Source organism: Chrysemys picta, chromosome 23 (genome assembly GCF_011386835.1).
Source record: "Chrysemys picta bellii isolate R12L10 chromosome 23, ASM1138683v2, whole genome shotgun sequence".
NCBI lineage: Eukaryota > Metazoa > Chordata > Testudines > Emydidae > Chrysemys > Chrysemys picta.
Genome location: NC_088813.1, coordinates 17,273,907 through 17,290,174, shown reverse-complemented (window position 1 = coordinate 17,290,174; position 16,268 = coordinate 17,273,907). Strand labels below are relative to the sequence as shown.

The window sequence follows — 16,268 nt, the reverse complement described above, 5'->3', positions numbered from 1 at the left end:
AGCAGGATGCATCGGGGTGAGTCACCAGCACAGGAAATGAATGCAGATGACATCCTGGCAGAAACAAACGTGCCTCCTTTGGGTTTAGATAGAACGTTTTGTTTTCTCTGGGAAGGTGACGGCTTACCGCTGAGGGTTTTTCTGTGAGCAGATTTATTAGCTGCTTTACTCCTACCAAGTGGCATTGGGCAGGGCTCGGGCGTGATGTTAACCTGCATTCCCAGCTTGGCAAGGCTTTCTTTTCCTCTAGAAACAGAGAGGATTAACCTGATTCTCCACTCACTCACCCTAGCACAAATCACGAGTCATTCCACTGAGGTCCATGGAGCTATGCTGGTGGGAATAGGAGATTCAGGTCCAAATACTTGGAAATGTCGTAACAAATTTTATACACTGTGCTGACCTGAGCCTGCTGTCTGACGGCAAAGCCTTGGCTGTATTTTGGCTAGCATTGCAGGGCAACCATGATCTGCAGCATTAGGGGAATTTACTCTGCAACGGGTTAATTGGTGCCCTACTCGCTCCCAATGGGTTATTGCAAGCAAAATACCATGCAGGTATATGACCTCCCTTTGCCTGTCCATCAAACAGGGCAACGACCACCATTGTAAATGGCTTTGAGCTCTAGGGATGGAAATTAGAGCTAGGTGGTATTAATTACTATCCTATAAAGAATAATTGAGATTTCATTAATTGTATCTTGGTAGATCTTCCTGCTCAGCTGGTCTTAACGTGGTAATTTCAATCACACTTTGAATTCAGTGTTTCGTGGGGGTTAAGCGTGTTTCCCCACTGCTCCTACCTTTATTGTTGGGAAATCTTCCAGGCATCAACCCAAATTCCTGCTTCCTGCATCCTGGCTTGGGGGCAAAGGTCTCCTGCGTGAAGCTAACAGATCAAAAACTGGTAACGGGAGGGGAACATTTTTATGGAACCCGGTTGTTCCGCTTTCTATTGAAAGCGTTTTCTTTGTTGCTGGTACCACTGTGCTCTTGTCCTGGGCACTAGGACAGCAGCAAGCCAAGGAGCTTTGATAGGGAATGCTATTTTTATTAATGGTTTAGTTTTAAGGGCTCCTCTGAGCTTAAACTCAGAAATCCCATGGAGGATCCTGTGGGAAATTGGCTGGGAGGCTGGAAATCTCTTGGAATTTGGGATCGCTGCTCTTTTAATAACTCACCTGTGACTGGGAATGCCCCAGTGTTCTCTCCTGTCTAAATAGTTCAAAGTCTCTCCGTGTCTCTAAGCAAATAATACCAAGGCAGCAAACAGGCTTGGCCGCTTTCTCTTGGTTAGCTCTCGGTCTTAACGTGCTAAAAGAGTTCTGTTACTACCAAAGGACAGTGTCCCCCAAGGGAGTGGAAATGAATGAACAATGGCAGTGGGACCTGACCTGGTCCACCAGCTCTTGCTGATACCATGCCAAGCCAATGCATTTATGTATTTGTCTTCCAACCTGCAACGTTGATCCTTGTTCTCTTGCCATGACTGTAGGTCTGGTAGGCTGAGAAGCAGATCTAGAATGAATCCAATCGTTTGGCATGTCCCTGCAATGGCCTCGCCATTGTTCACCTTACCATTATGGACTGCTGCAGCTTGATTGGCTTGTCGACCTTTCAGCCTGCGGAGGCCCAAATATGGAGGGCACACGGGGAGAGAGAGAGAGACCCTAGAAAAGGCGGGGGGACACGCATTATTTACACTGGAAACTTAAAATGCTGCGGGATTCCTTCCTTGAATGTAAATAACTCTCTCTAACCTCAGCATTGTGATTCTTTATTACTGATCTAAATAGCTTTCAGCAGTGAAACGTGAAAGGACACCAGATTTGCATGGACTGTAGGTAACTTTGAGCCTAAAATGGATGTCACTTGAAATGAGGGACGTTGGAGCGATGGGGCAGTTCGGATGCTGGTGCTATAGGGCCTGGGGGTCCAGTGGCAAGGGCTGCAAACTGGGAAGAAGGAGCGGTGGGTTATAGTACCAGCTCTGGCACTGGTTCTCTGGGCAAATCACCCCGCCCTTCGTTCCAGTTCTGTGGGACATTGGGGCCCGGTTTGCTAAAAAGGCTAATGAACCTTCATTTACACCACACTGCAAATAATATCTGATCTGGATGACCTACAGTCTGTGCTGAAATGCCCATTACTCAGCGCTGAGAGAGAGGTGACAACTTTGTTAAAGGGCTTTTGGAATCTGTAATATAACCAAGGAAAGAATTACACCATTGTGGTTGCTTTATCACAGCTAAAGGTCCGTCAGAGGTTCCATTGCAAACCCTGTGTTTTCAGGGGTCTAAACTTCTCTGTAAAATAAATAAACTTATGTTTGGAACTTGGCTAAATAGGTGTCCCCTCTGCCTTGCTAGGGAATGCAGCTGCTTAATTAAAATCTGCACAAATTCTTCTGAGCTGCCATAAAGCTGAGAGTGAAGGGGGAGGAGGGAAGCTTAAAAGTTTTTCATGTCAAGAAATGCCCTTTTTTTGGCCATCTTTAAAATTCAAAGCCAACATCACTGTTGCTCCTTGGTAAGGTTGTTGTGTAACAGCAGGAGTTTTCCAAGCTGTGCAGCCCATCCAACTGGTGGGTTATAATGGTTTCCAGTGAGTCACGCTAACCAGGCCGAGTTCCTACGTACTGCACTGTGTGAAATGCGTAGCATGCCCACTGTAAAACGGACACCAAGCTGCTGGGGTAAATCTGACTGGGGGCTGAGCCAAGCTATAGATGCAATACGCAGATTCTTTCGATGCGCCTCTCGTCTGTGGCGAAGATGCATCTGTGTCTAAGGTGTGCATGCGAAACTGTGCAACATAAGCACTTTGAATTGGAGAGAAGTAAGAAAAAACATAATTAAAAAACATAACCTGAAATCAGGCATGGGCCCAGCTTTCTAGTGGTAGCCACTACACCGAATACACTGGATCTAGCCCCTTCCTCCTAGAGACAGGGGTCTGTGCAGAAGTGCCATACTGAAACAGGAAGATCAAGAGGTGACCCCAACAGGCTGTGATGTTCTAGGTAATCAACAAGGTATCTTGGTACTGGGCCTTTAAGAACTGACAACCAACTGTTGGTCAAGACTTGGTGTTGGCTAGACCCAGTTCTAGAGGCTCTCTAGCGGCTCAGCGCAGAGCAGATCAGTGACAGTGATAGCTGAATGAGTGACGTAGCGCAGCAAGCAGGGACTGTGGCAAACCGGCAAAGGGAAGCCAGCCTGCCTGGCAGGTGGAGGGTGAACGAAGTTTGGAGGCCTGAGGTGGGGCTGGGGATGGGATGCGGAAAATCAGCTGGGATCCTGGCCCCCACGGGAAAGGGAAAATTCATCAAGAAAAGTGCAATATAGAGACCTTGCGATGCATTTTTTTAAAAGGGTTAATTGACAAAACCCACAAAAGTCACATGCTTTAAATCCCTAAGGAAAGGCTGGACTGTCAGACAGTCTTACAGGACAAAGGGAGGGCAGGAGAAGGCGAGAGGCTCAGTTACATGAAGGGGCCAAGTGCCCGTTTCTTCTCTCTGTTTGGAGCATGTCGGGCAGGTTCCACTGCTGTCACTGACTGCTTGCACTTTCTTCCCCCAGTGCCATCTTCTTGCCTGGAGGACAGACTGCCATCAGCCCTTACACCAGTATCGGGGTATGTTTCCCTTTGTCACCTCACCTTCCGTCTCTCTTGAACCTTCCTTCCGATTAGTGGTGTTTAAATTGAGCTGTGCTTTTTCTGGGGGTTCTCTGGTGCAGCCCTTGATCTCTGTACCACACGGTCTCTGTACTGAAAACTGTGGCTCCAGGTTACACTGGTTAGGTGGGCTCTGAGAAAACTGCTGGCACTAGCTCCTTGGCTGGGCAAAGTTTTGGGAGCCTTGACCCTGTCTGAAATGGCTGGAAGCAGCTAAGATTGCAGGGTGGAAAAAGAGATTGGGGGGAGGGGGTTGTTTTTCTGGGCACATCCACTGGAAGCAACAGAGCGTTTGGGGGTTTGAGAAACAGGCTGTCTGGGTTTGTCCTGGATCCTTACTTGGGCGAGACACCCGGTCCGGCCAATGAGAGTTGGACTGAGTAAAGGCTTCACCATCGTGGCCCAGTTGCTACCCAATCATGGCCCTTCCTTATAGAATCATAGAACTGGAAGGGACCTCGAGAAGTCTTATAATCCCATTCCCTGCACTCAAGGCAGGACTAAGTATTATCTAGACCATCCCTGACAGGTGTTTGTCTAACATTCTCTTAAAAATCCCCAATGATGGAGATTCCACAACCTCCCTGGGCAATTTATTCCACTGCTTCACCACCCTGACAGTTAGGAAGTTTTTCCTAATGTCCCTAAACCGCCCTTGCTGCAATTTAAGCCCATTGCTTCTTGTCCTATCCTCAGAGGTTAAGGAGAACAATTTTCTCCCTCCTCCTTGTAACAACCTTTTATGTACTTGAAAACTGTTATGTCCCCTCTCAGTCTTCTCTTTTCCAGACTAAACAAATCCAGTTTTTTTAATCTTCCCTCACAGGTCATGTTTTCTAGACCTTTAATCATTTTTGTTGCTCTTCTCTGGACTTTCTCCAGTTTGTTCACATCTTCCATTTGTCCGTGCCTTATGGCTAGGTCCGAGGGTTGCAAGGCAGAGTAGGGTTCTGGATCCGTGGTGCCCTCTCCACTCGCTGGGGTCAGAGTTTGGAAACCATCAACAGTTGCTAATTAGCCCTTGTGCATTTCCAGGTAAAAACTGTGCCTGTCTCTGCTTTCCTTTATCTGGAGCTTTATCTACCAAGTCCACCCACAAAGGGTCTCCCAGCATGATCCATCCCACTGATAGTCAGTCTGTACCACCCTACAGTACCACATAGGCACAGCCGCTGGGAGGCGCTACGTGCATAGCTGGGTGAAATTACCTCTCTCCACCCCCAAGGTTTTACTGTGCTGTTCACATCCCCCTCTCAAGATGGCAGCAGATCTCCAGCATCCCCAGCCCCACTGCCCCTCCAGCTCTCTCCAAGTGGTTCTACAAGGCCACCTTCCAGGTGCATCCTGGAGCACCCAAAGGTCCCAGCTCCACCTTGCTGCAAGCAGATTCTGTACTGAATTTGAAGGCACCTTCCCAATCTACCACACTTACTTTCCATAAATCTATGTGCAGTTCTAACGGGGGACAGGGGACCCTAGGAAAGATGCCATTGCAGCCCTCAGCACTGCAAAGGTTGGGTGCCCTTTTGCAAGCAACTCGTCTTGGTCTCGCTGCCCTCACAGACGCTGAGGACAGCATAGTCAAAGGTGGCCGAGGAGTGCACGGATCCCAACTTGAAATGCCTTCACGGAGCCTGATTTTCAGAGAGCAGTAAGCACCCACAGCTCCCCCTGACTTCCCCTGGGATGGCTGTTGCTCAGCATAGCTGGGGGGCAGGGATAGCTCAGTGGTTTGAGCATTGGCCTGCTAAACCCAGGGTTGTGAGTTCAATCCTTGAGGGGGCCACTTAGGGATCTGGGGCAAAATCAGTACTTGGTCCTGCTAGTGAAGGCAGGGGGCTGGACTCGATGACCTTTCGGGGTCCCTTCCAGTTCTAGGAGATAGGATATCTCCGAAAAGAAAATCCAGCCCAATGGGTCTGTAGTTGAGCATCCAGATATTGAGGCATCTGGGATCCGTGGCCACTGGTGAAAACATTGGCTTGAATGTGCTGCCGTTTTGAAACAAGAGCAGAACTCGGAGATTAGCACTGTAGCCTCGGGGCTAACGTTGGTGTTGGGAGTTAATATCTAGCTCGTGAGAGCCGGTTATCTGGGGGATGAAGCGCACCTTCTGCACAAACAGAGGGCTATAAGCTGTGTAAATCCACTGCAACTTGTCCATGACATGAGAGCCTGTAACATACACAGTCGGAAGACAAGAGGTTCTGCCTGCATGATGCACAGAGCGGATTATTGCACATGTGATTAGTAAATGTCACATAGGGGAGGAAGGATTATTGAATGTAGGACATGGGGAGAAAAGAATTATTGAACATGTGACCTCCCCAAAAAGTGACACATTCACACATTGCCATTTTATAGAGTGAGCCTTGTACTGCCTCTAGAATTGGCTTTCCATGTATTGCTTTCCTTTCACAAGGCATCCGAAGGGACTGCAGCTCTGTGATAGTGCATCAGAAGGGTGCACTGGTGTTTCAAAGCCTTGGAGCTGCAAAGATTGCAGCAAACTCAACTGGAAATATTTATTCCATGTCTCCCAGCCTTCACCATCTACACTTACCATTTTCAGGGAGCTATGAATCTGATATCCAGCTGAACAGGAATCTGGGAGCTGTTGGTCTGTAGAGAATTGAGAACAGAGTTCAAACTGAGTTGGTGGTATCTATGGTTGTGTAGCAGCTATGGGTCTGATTCTGATCTCTCTGAGGAAGGTGTAATTCAGAAGGAGCTCCATTGAAGTCACAGAGGTATGAACCTGGTAAAGGAGAGAAGCATCAAGTGTGATGCCATAAATCCATAGCAACTGCATTGAAGTTAATCTGCATTTACACGGGTGTCATGGAGAGCAGAGTCTGGACCGAACTCAGTGTAACTCTGTGAAAAACATGAATGGTGGTAAATGAACTTGACCATGTCGTTTTAGTACATGACAGCAGTAGAACAGAACCTGCTGGTTACATTAATTCATTTTGCACCTTTTGTCGCAGAGACTTTAGCAATAGATCTTTGTTTTGTACTGAAGCTATGGGGTACATTTTAATATACCTGGTAGCATGGCCGTTACCAGAGACCACATACCCTAGATGAGCACCTTGCTGATCTGTAGCCCTAGAAATTTCTGGGGGTGCTCTGAGCCATGCCCAGTATGCTCAGGGTGCCAAGATTTCTGACAATCCCCCCCACCTCACCCACAATCACAGAGCCGGTAAAGTATCTAGTTCCGTTCTTTGTGTGTGACTAGCCACTTGGCCTGGTGTGAAATCAGGAGTCACTCCATGGAGCTGAATGGATTCAGACTGGGGTAAGGGAGAGAGACCGCTGAAATGCATCTGTTAACTCAGGGCCTGACCCCTGCTGAGTCATGGACTTGACTTGTCCTTCAGCATCCCCCTCCTTGGCAGTGCCCTTCATCGCAGGTGTACGTTACCTGGCCCAGGTATCTAGCCAAAGGCCATGTGCTGCCATAGCCCTGCAGGGCAGTCCATGCTCTTGAGCTTCCACTGAACTGAGTGGGAGCTGAGGGGGACTGGGCCCTGGCTGCTTTTGTGTGCCGAGCCCTTCCCACTGCTCTGTTGATGGTCAGTTCCACACCTGGCTAAACGAGTGGTCCTGGGGGCCTTCAAAGCTGGACCCTATTGAACTGTGGAGGTCGCGCGTTCCATGTTGAACCTCCAGCCCTAGATGACAAGGGGCCTGGAAAGGGCTGTCCTGGGAAGGGACTGTCGTAGGAACCCCAAAGAAGATGAGGAAGGCTCAGCGGCCGCAGGTTCCCTGTATCACTTTTGACAGATCACTTCATCTCGCTGTGCTTCAGTCGCCCTTTGTAAAATAGTGGCTAGAACGCTTTGCCCCTTCCCTGGGGTGTTGCAAAGGCCAATTTTTAATGGTTGCCGGGTGCTCATTGCTAGGGCGATCAGAGAGACATAAGTACCTAGCTAGACGCACACCAGACAGCGCCATGTCCGAAGCTGCGTGCTCACCAAAAAACCTTGCTAATTTTTGTGCAAAGCCCCTTCCTCCAGGACCTATCTCATCACACCCTGCCTGCCCAGGAACGCCGCACCTAACTGGCAGGTAACTTTATCCTTTCCTGCCTTTCCCTTCCCTCCCCTCCCCCCGCTCTCTTTCTTCCTTCTGAGCAAGAAATTCAGTCAAGTCCTCCGCGCAGAAATTTATTTTAATGTAAACCTAGCTCTAAGGCAGCTTTTTCTCATTTTTAAACTATTTCATATCAACCCTTGGCCTGACATTTGTTTTCTTTGAATTTGGTTGGGAAAAAACGGTCTACATTTCTACGGCTATCGTCTCTGGAATCTTGGCAGGCGTTGCGCCGTATCTTTGAAGAAACTGCAAATGCAAAACAGAAGGCAAATCTTAGAGAAACATAACAAAATTTTTTCCCCCTTGCTAACCCCAGAAATGGGAGCAGCAGACTTTTGTCCTGGGAAGGGCAGAAAATCAAGGAACTGATTGGCGACAGTCATTCGGGTTCAGAGGTCAGGAATGGAGTAACAGGAAGCCACAGGAGAAGTTCTAACAGCCCGTTCCCAAAGGCTGCAGTACTTCACAGCGTCTGCTCCTGAAACCTGATTACGTTGTACAGATTTAAAGTTTCCTTTGGGGGAACAGGCTGCAAGTTACTTCTCCCATTTCATGTATTCTGCTGACTTTCATCAGGTGCCTACTGATGAAGAGCCCTCTGTTGGCTAGTGTTTGTGAGGTAGCCAGCTTCTCCTGCCAACAGCTGGAACGAGGCATCTGCTGGGGGGGAAAAATGTATGGGTTTCAGATGCCAAGCCCACTGTACCACAACAAATTTCATATGGAATTTATTTTCCTAACTATTGTATCTTTCCAGACCATGAGACAGAGCTCATGAATATATTTATGTGCTTAGCACTGGCGATCTTTGAAAGAGAGAGTGATTTAGACTTAAAGAATAATAATAATAATAATAATTAATAAAAAACCCTCCACCAGCTTTGAAACATTTTCTTTGTCTGCATTAGGCACATTGTTAGCGGCACTGTGCACACAACTGTCAAATAAGATTACATAGGCAAGCAATGCTTGTTTCCCATGTAACTTACAGTCTGGGTGTCTGGGAGCAATTAGAACGTCTGAGATGTAAAGAATCTAAGAGGGGGAAAATCCACTCAGGAGGCGGTGGTGGGTTTCTGTGTGCATGTAAAGAAATACAGAGAGTTGCCATCCGAGAAGAGGCGAGTTGTATTGATTTGCAATTGAATTCTGATCAGGCCATAACTTTTTTTTTATGTTGGGTGATTCCTTGTGACGTGTGTGTGTGTGTGTGTGTGTGTGTGTGTGTGTGTGTGTGTGTGTGTGTGTGTGTGTGTGAATCAAATATTGTAGAAAAGGTGAGATTACAGCGTGAGTAGTTGGCTGCAGTTTGGGCAGGTGAAGATCGCGAGGCTGGATTTCCAGGGGCTTTGTTTTCATTTTAAAGGTTTTTTTTTTTAATGAGGGCCAAGGCAGATGCCAGCAGCAGAGTAGAGGTGAGAGGGCACCGATTATCCAGCATTTGCCCCAAGCCAGCAGCGGGGTTTGGTGACTTCTTGGCCCTTGTTGTTTTCCCATGGCTGCCCCTAGGGAACTGATAGGGTAGATGCTGAAGCTTGATCCCCTTACGCTGGCCATTTCCAGAGATGAGATAGGCAAGCCCATAATCCCGACTCTCCACCTCAAAGCTCTGAGTAATGCACTAAAGTTAAAGGCCAGCTCCCCAGCGGGTGTGAATTGGCTTCATTAACTCTGATGGGTTGGAGCCACGTTGATTTACACCAGCTGAGGATCTGCCGTCGCTTGTGGTTATGTTGGAGGGGGGGAAATGTTCCCCCTAACTCCACAGGTCTGTTCTCAGTGTCTGTGAGCCAGAACTGCTGACTACGCTGGCCCCCAAATGTGTCCTGGTTTATACTCCGGTCCTTGTCATGTCATGATGGGAGAGTGAGCTCTAGTCCTGGGCACCAATAGAATTGTTGGTTAACTTCCCACAGAATCTTTATTACCGGTGCCCATGTGAATGACAGTAAGAACTAGACACTGTTCAGGCCAAGAGCCAAGTAGGAGTCCGAAAGGATTTGTCATGGCTGTGGATAATGGGAACATCCACAGTCACGTTAGATAGGATTAAATAAAAGATATAAGGGGCATAAAACCTCCTGCTTCAGGGTATAAACCAGCTTCTAGCTAATGGGGGTCAGGAAGAAATTCACTTTGTGGGCTGGTTATTCCATAATAGTTGTGTGTGTGTGTGTGTGGGGGGGGGGGGTCGGGGGGAAGGGTTCTTGCACCTTTCTCTAGCCACTGTCCCAGAGAGGATGTTGGGCTGGATGGAGGTCGAATGGGGATGATGCTGACCTTATCTGGGAAGATCCATTAATCAGCGTGAACTGCGGAGTGTGTTTAAAGGCAGGGCCATCCCATTAAGTGTGTTTTGTGCCAAGTCCTACAACACACCTTGACAGGCTTGATCTCAGAGGATGGGTGCTCGGCACTGCCTGAAAACCAGGCCCCCTTACGATGTCTCAGGCTAGGCACCCAAAATCACTGGAAACGAGCTCCCAGTAGGGCTTAAATCTCCTCTCAGAACCGACTCCTTGGGACCCCACAGAAACACTGGAAAGGCACCTTCTCTCCTCTAGCCCAGTAGCCTGTTGAATTGATGGTCAGTCATGCATGCGTAACCGTCTTTCTGAAAGAACCAGATAAAATGCCGTGTGGATTCCATGAGGCATTCCCTTAACTGGAGGAGATTTCCTGGCCTGTGCGATGCAACAGGTCAAACGAGATGTCCACAATGGTCCCTTCTGGCTTTGACATCAGTGAAACTTCTTCCCAAGGCTGGCGGCCCTCTGAACCTCCTGAGCAACGTCCTTAGGGGAGGGTCGCCACCTCTGTGGTACCAACAACCCAGAATATCTCAGATGACCTCGAGCCATAAAACTGGCCAGCTGCCAGTGTGTGCTGAACACCTTTCCAGACTTCCTGGGACAGCTACTTCAAGAAAGGACAATCCAGGTGGCAACCCTACTTTGGGGAAACCAGTCATCAAAAGCTGGCTAAAACATGGCAGGAAAGACATGGAGTTTTATGGTCAGGGCACTGGTGATGGATAGAATATTTTACCTCAAAAACCATCATTCCAGCTTGTGTCTTGCTCCTGGATTCAATACAATCTCTCCTAGCCTAGTGTGACGGTAGGACATGATAGATTAATGGCTCTTAACCTTTTCTATTCTGGGCAGGGCCACCCAGAGGATTCAGGGGGACTGGGGCAAAGCAATTTCAGGGGCCCCTTCCATTTAAAAAAAAGTTGCAATACTATAGAATACTATATTCTCGTGGGGGCCTCTGCGGGGACCGGGGCCTGGGGCAAATTGCCCCACTTGCCCCCCCCCGGTTGGCCCTGATTCTGGGACACCCCCTATGAGCTTGTTAGCTCTATGGGAAGAGTAAGGGTGGTCATGATGACCCTCTGACACCTGTGAGTGACCCCTTGGGGACGGAATAACCAGGTTGAGAACTCCTGAGCGAGAGATTTGCCCGCAGGCTGTATGTGTGTGTGAATTAGACCACTCAACAAGCAAGTGGAAACAACTGTATTATTTACTTTAGACACTAAGAGTTGTAACAAACTGGACCAAGTTTGATGGAGGACATTGATAGAGTGAATTTACAGGATGGGTAAGTTACACACATCCTGTACAATAAAGTGTGTGTGTGTGTGTGTGTGTGTGTGTATATATACCGTATCTAATATATTAAACTATACAAACTGGCCCAAACCGTGCACTCAGTCATGCAAGTGTCACTCCAGAGCGACTCTCTTTGAAGCCAGTGATCTTACTCCAGGTCTGCATACAAATCAATTAGAACAGGATTTGGCCCAGTGACTGCAAAATTATTACTAACTGCAGTAAAAATATTATCACAGTAATCACATGGTTGTGCAGCACGTGCAGTTCTAGGCCGCTCCTGTTAGGGAGCAGCAGATAATCTCAAAGGGTTCTCTGTTAAGAACCTACATGACCAATGTCATGGCTCATTTTCCCCCACCCAGGGCACTGTCTTTTGTGTTTGAGACCCATGCTAGCTGCCGGGCAGCCTTGTATGCAGCCTGGTCAACATATAACAAACGCTGAGCCGCACAGTACCTGCCTCATCTGTTACTTCAGCTATAAATATATTTCCACCCGAGCCAGCAGAAATTCCTGGTTTCTGTATTGCATGCTAAATTGAATGGGCCAAATTCTGCTCCATCTTATACCCTGTGTAATCCCATTGAGGCAATGCCCAATGCCAGATTGCCCACATGAGGCCTAGACACTACTTAAATCTTCTGTACCGCTGAAGTCCTGCTTCACCCTTGGGCTGGCCGTCACTGGGGTGAATTTCATACCATTGGAGTCTGTGGCAAAACGCCCATTGATTTCAGCAGGGCCTGGATTTCTCCCATCATCTCTCCTCCAAGGAATTAACAGTCTAAAGGCTTGATTTTGTTACCCTTACTCGCACTGAGTAGTACTTGTGCATGTGAGTAGTCCCAGTGAGATGGACAATCCTGTATAGACCTAGCATTAGCCCAGCTGTAAGACCAAGCTCAAAAATCATGACTTTTTTTTTTTTTTTAAAGAGAGATCCGTTTCTTTCGTGGACTATTGTTGAAAGTCTTCCTAGAAGAAATGTATTATAAAGGAGGGTTTTAGATCAGAAGAGGGGGGTTGTTTGCACATGAGACAGTTCCAGGCACATGCTGCTAAGCTTAAATTACTTGGGAGTTCAGACTGAAACGCGTAACTTTATCCAAATAGCTGAAAAATGATTTATGGACTCCCTGGGAATTTACATATCTACAAGCAGATTAACAGCCAATGTGTCTGGAAAGCCATGAGTGGAGTTATAAAATGACTTGCACAGTGGAGGAGAGATCAGTCTGGAAGACCCAGCCAGGTTTGTTACAGACGTTTGACTTGAAGGCAGCGCCTAAAGAAAGCCCAAAAGAACAGGAAACTGTCAGTTAAAAAGAAGAACATGCCAGTAAGGCTCTCTTGACAGCTGTAAAATTAATTGTCCCAATTACTTTCAATCACCTGGCAGTGATATTATTTAAACTGAGCGGGGGGAAGAATGGAATCAAAAGACACACCAAAACCAGAGACAGGATTTTCAACCTAGGACATTAAAATAAAATGACCGGCAGAATAAACATTGAAAAAAAGTTTCCCATCCTAGGCAGCCATCTTCACTGTCAAGGGATTGGGAAGCTAAGATTATGTACCTTGGCTTTTTCTACATGAGAATAAGTTCTTGCAGCAGTTCTCAAATTTGCCGTCTCTTGTGTCCAGAAGAACAACAGAGAAACCCAAATGACAAGAAAGCCGGTATGGTACACAGCCTGGAAAAATAGCTAAACATAGGATACAGCGAATTTTAAATGTGGAACTCCAAAAATAATGCAACATTGGGAAGAAAAAGCTGCTGATAAATGTTGCTCCAAATTTCCTGGAGACGCAAGAGGCAGCTTCGGGTAACGCTTTGTGCTGGAAGCATCTGAAGGAGGAGTTTCCAAAGCTAATGACAACCGTAAAGAGCTGGAAGATCCCGGTTTTGAAACTGTGCACTAATAGCTCCAATACTAATAAAGCAGTTGACGGCTGTGGCACATATATTGACAACTCCCCACAATCACCTGAGGCTGTTGGTGTACAGAAAGTTTTCCATCCTTTGGATTAATATGGAGCGCCTTTTGAGAACACAGATGGGTTACAGATGGCATTACTGACTTTGTATTCTTAATCAGAACCACCACGAAAATTCTTGCAAACAGTGAAGGAAGAACTCTGTGGTTTGTGCCCAGATAATAAAATTACTTGATAGTGATGGATGTGTTTTAAATCTTGTGACAGACAAGATACTGGAGGAACTCATATGGAGAGTTCTTGCCCAGCAACCACTGGCTATTTAAAATATATGATCCATCAAGCAATGAAAGTTACCCTTTGGATTTCACGGCCTTTTCCAATTCATTCGGTTTTGGCTTCCTAGGACGCAAGTGCTCGTGAGCCATAACAAACCAGCTGATTGGTCAGTCTGCATCACTTGATACAGGGAGTCTTGGAAATGCGATGTTCACATCTGTTTTGCACTTGTATTGTTCAGTGGATCTATTTTGCCATTTCCCCACCCCAGAGGTATGATTAACAGTCAAATTATTACATGCAATTGAATTGTTGCATCCCATTTAAATCACTGGAATTGCTTTACTGACTCTGGATGAATCTCAAAAGAATGAAAGAAATGCCAACGCTACAGAAGACCGTGAATATTCTCCTTTCTATACGTCCCATCAAAGAGCCAATATTTATCCTTAATTTATGTCAGCCCCTTCTTCCAAATATGTTGCTCAGATCCTACAGTAACGAACACGGTAGAAATATTAGTCCTGGGATTTGTTTCTCATAACATACGGCCGTACTTGAAGACAACTAAAAGAATAACTGGTGAAGAAAATTACCAAGGCAGTGAACACCCAGAGCATACCTCAGCAAGTTGCACATTAAAATTGACAATTATGGTTTTACTGATCTCCTCAATAGCATTTTTCACCATGACATCTATCCTCCCTCCAGCAACGTGTGTATATCGTGCAGCAAAATTTTAACTGAAGATTTTTTTAGTGTCTTAGACAAAAAAATGGAACTGTTTGCAGAGTCGATAGTTATCGTTTTGGTTCATTTTAGTTGTGATGGGGACTGGGAGGGAGGGAATCTGTTTCTGGGGATCTGGTGTACCAAAGACCAGAACCCCATGTGATCCAATGGACCGTGAGTGACAAGGCACTAAAATAGCAATTAGTAAACTGACCTGCTGTGTGACCTCAGCCTAGTCCCTTATCCTTTCTCTGTCTCTATTTCCCCTCCCAACATTTGGTTGTTTAGGTCGTAAGTTCTTCAGGGCAGGGTCAGTCGCTCCCTGTAGGTGCCCAGCACCTGGTAAAACGGGGCTGTGCTCTTGGTTGGGGCTAGCTAGGTCTAGTGTAATACAGATAATACCAATGAGGGATGCTCAGGGATCCAAATGCATCCCTGGTGTAACGTGAATGACGTTATTGGAGTTTACACTGGGAGAGAGTTGCACTATTGGACCTTGACGTTTTTGTTACAAAGCTTGTTGTTCTTGACGTTCTTTCAGTTCCCACATGACACCTTCTCTACGCCCTGTTTCTATTCAATCTCTGCACTGCTGGTGCAGTGGCCTTAGGGAAAAGCCACAGATGTCACCATTAACCTTCATTATATTTACGAAGCATAGAAAGGTCAGTCAGGGCTTCTCAAGTTTTGTGCTTGGTGGCCCATGCAGATCTGGAATCTATTGCAGGAGAGGAGCTGGGGTTGCTTCAATTCTGTGATGTTTGGACCCCCTAAGATAAGCCCTCTGGAGAAGGCGTGGGATTGTGGGGTCCTTAGTCTGGGACTTGGAAAATTTTCAAGTGGCTGGGTGTTCTGCAGAGTCTTTGCACCGGATGTTGTTCCAGATCAGCCTTCTTTAGGTGTTTCTATTTGGCAGCTTGTTGTAGTTGGCTTGGAGGTCTCTGCAGCATGCCCGGTGTGATTTGAGAGAGTGAGCAAAGCCAATTCCAAGTGGTTTTGACTTCATGGCAGTTTTGCTCCGGCTGGCATGAGGTTGGAAATCAGCTACGCATAAGTTTGAGGCCAACTTTCTGGGTTGTTTTATTTATTTATTTTTAAGGTGAGGAATTGCAGTATTTGGGGAATGGCTAAACCCCATTTCATATAGTGCTGGGGTCACGGACTGCTCATTGGGCTGATCCACTGGGGAGGGGGTGAGTCAGGCAGAGCCTGTGGACAGGACCCCTGCATGAGTGGGTTCTGCCTGAGTGCAAGCTACAGAGCGTTCTAATTCTCTGACACGCATTTTCTCTTCCTGAGCGGTGCGGAAACCAAGCTGACCCTTCAGGCTATTTCTAGCTCCAAGTTAAGAAGCTTCCTTGTGGGCCAAGGTCCTGCCAAGCCCAGTCTGGGGTTTGTTCCCTTTCTTGGAAGCTGCGAATATCCTGACTGCACGGCCCAAGAATTGTGTTTTAAAGAACGTATCCTTAACACCTGCTCCAAAAACATTGCCCCGTCCCACAAACGCAGCAGCGCATCCCAATGAGCCCAGCCAATGCAATTCTGTTTATTTATAAAATATACTGTATCGAAGAGCAAAGAAGCCTCTTCAGGGAAAAGGGAAGAACGCCAAGCCGTCCTGCCCAGCCGTCCATTTCCTCAAACCAACCGCTGTCGCTGGGAGCTGTGGCTTTGGAATGGGCTCAAGAAAACAGACTGCAGTTTACCTGCCCTTCGCCCTGGCGTTACAGCCCTGACTCAACCCATACATTTCATATCTGACCACCACTGCTTACTGTTGAGTCCTGCCTCTCAGCCATGCCCCTCTGAGTGTTCTGAGATGAATGGGGACCTAGAGCCGTTCCTAAACTGGGAGCAAACTACCACACTTGTGACTCAGCCTTTTCATGTCAAGTGAATGTAGCACGGGCGG

The 16,268-nt window shown here is 47.1% G+C and overlaps 1 protein-coding gene across 2 annotated transcripts in view; it reads left to right on the top strand.

Annotated features, from left to right (window-relative positions):
• Nucleotides 1–16,268, top strand: part of COL8A2 (collagen type VIII alpha 2 chain) — a 142,550-nt gene that overhangs the window by 44,424 nt on the left and 81,858 nt on the right. The window contains exon 2 of one of the 2 annotated variants that reach the window (XM_024104225.3): nucleotides 3,584–3,638. The exons of the other annotated variant lie outside the window; for it this stretch is intronic. The gene's annotated coding sequence lies outside the window, so the exon portion shown is untranslated. The remainder of the gene's footprint in view (nucleotides 1–3,583; nucleotides 3,639–16,268) is intronic. 2 annotated transcript variants of the gene reach the window in all.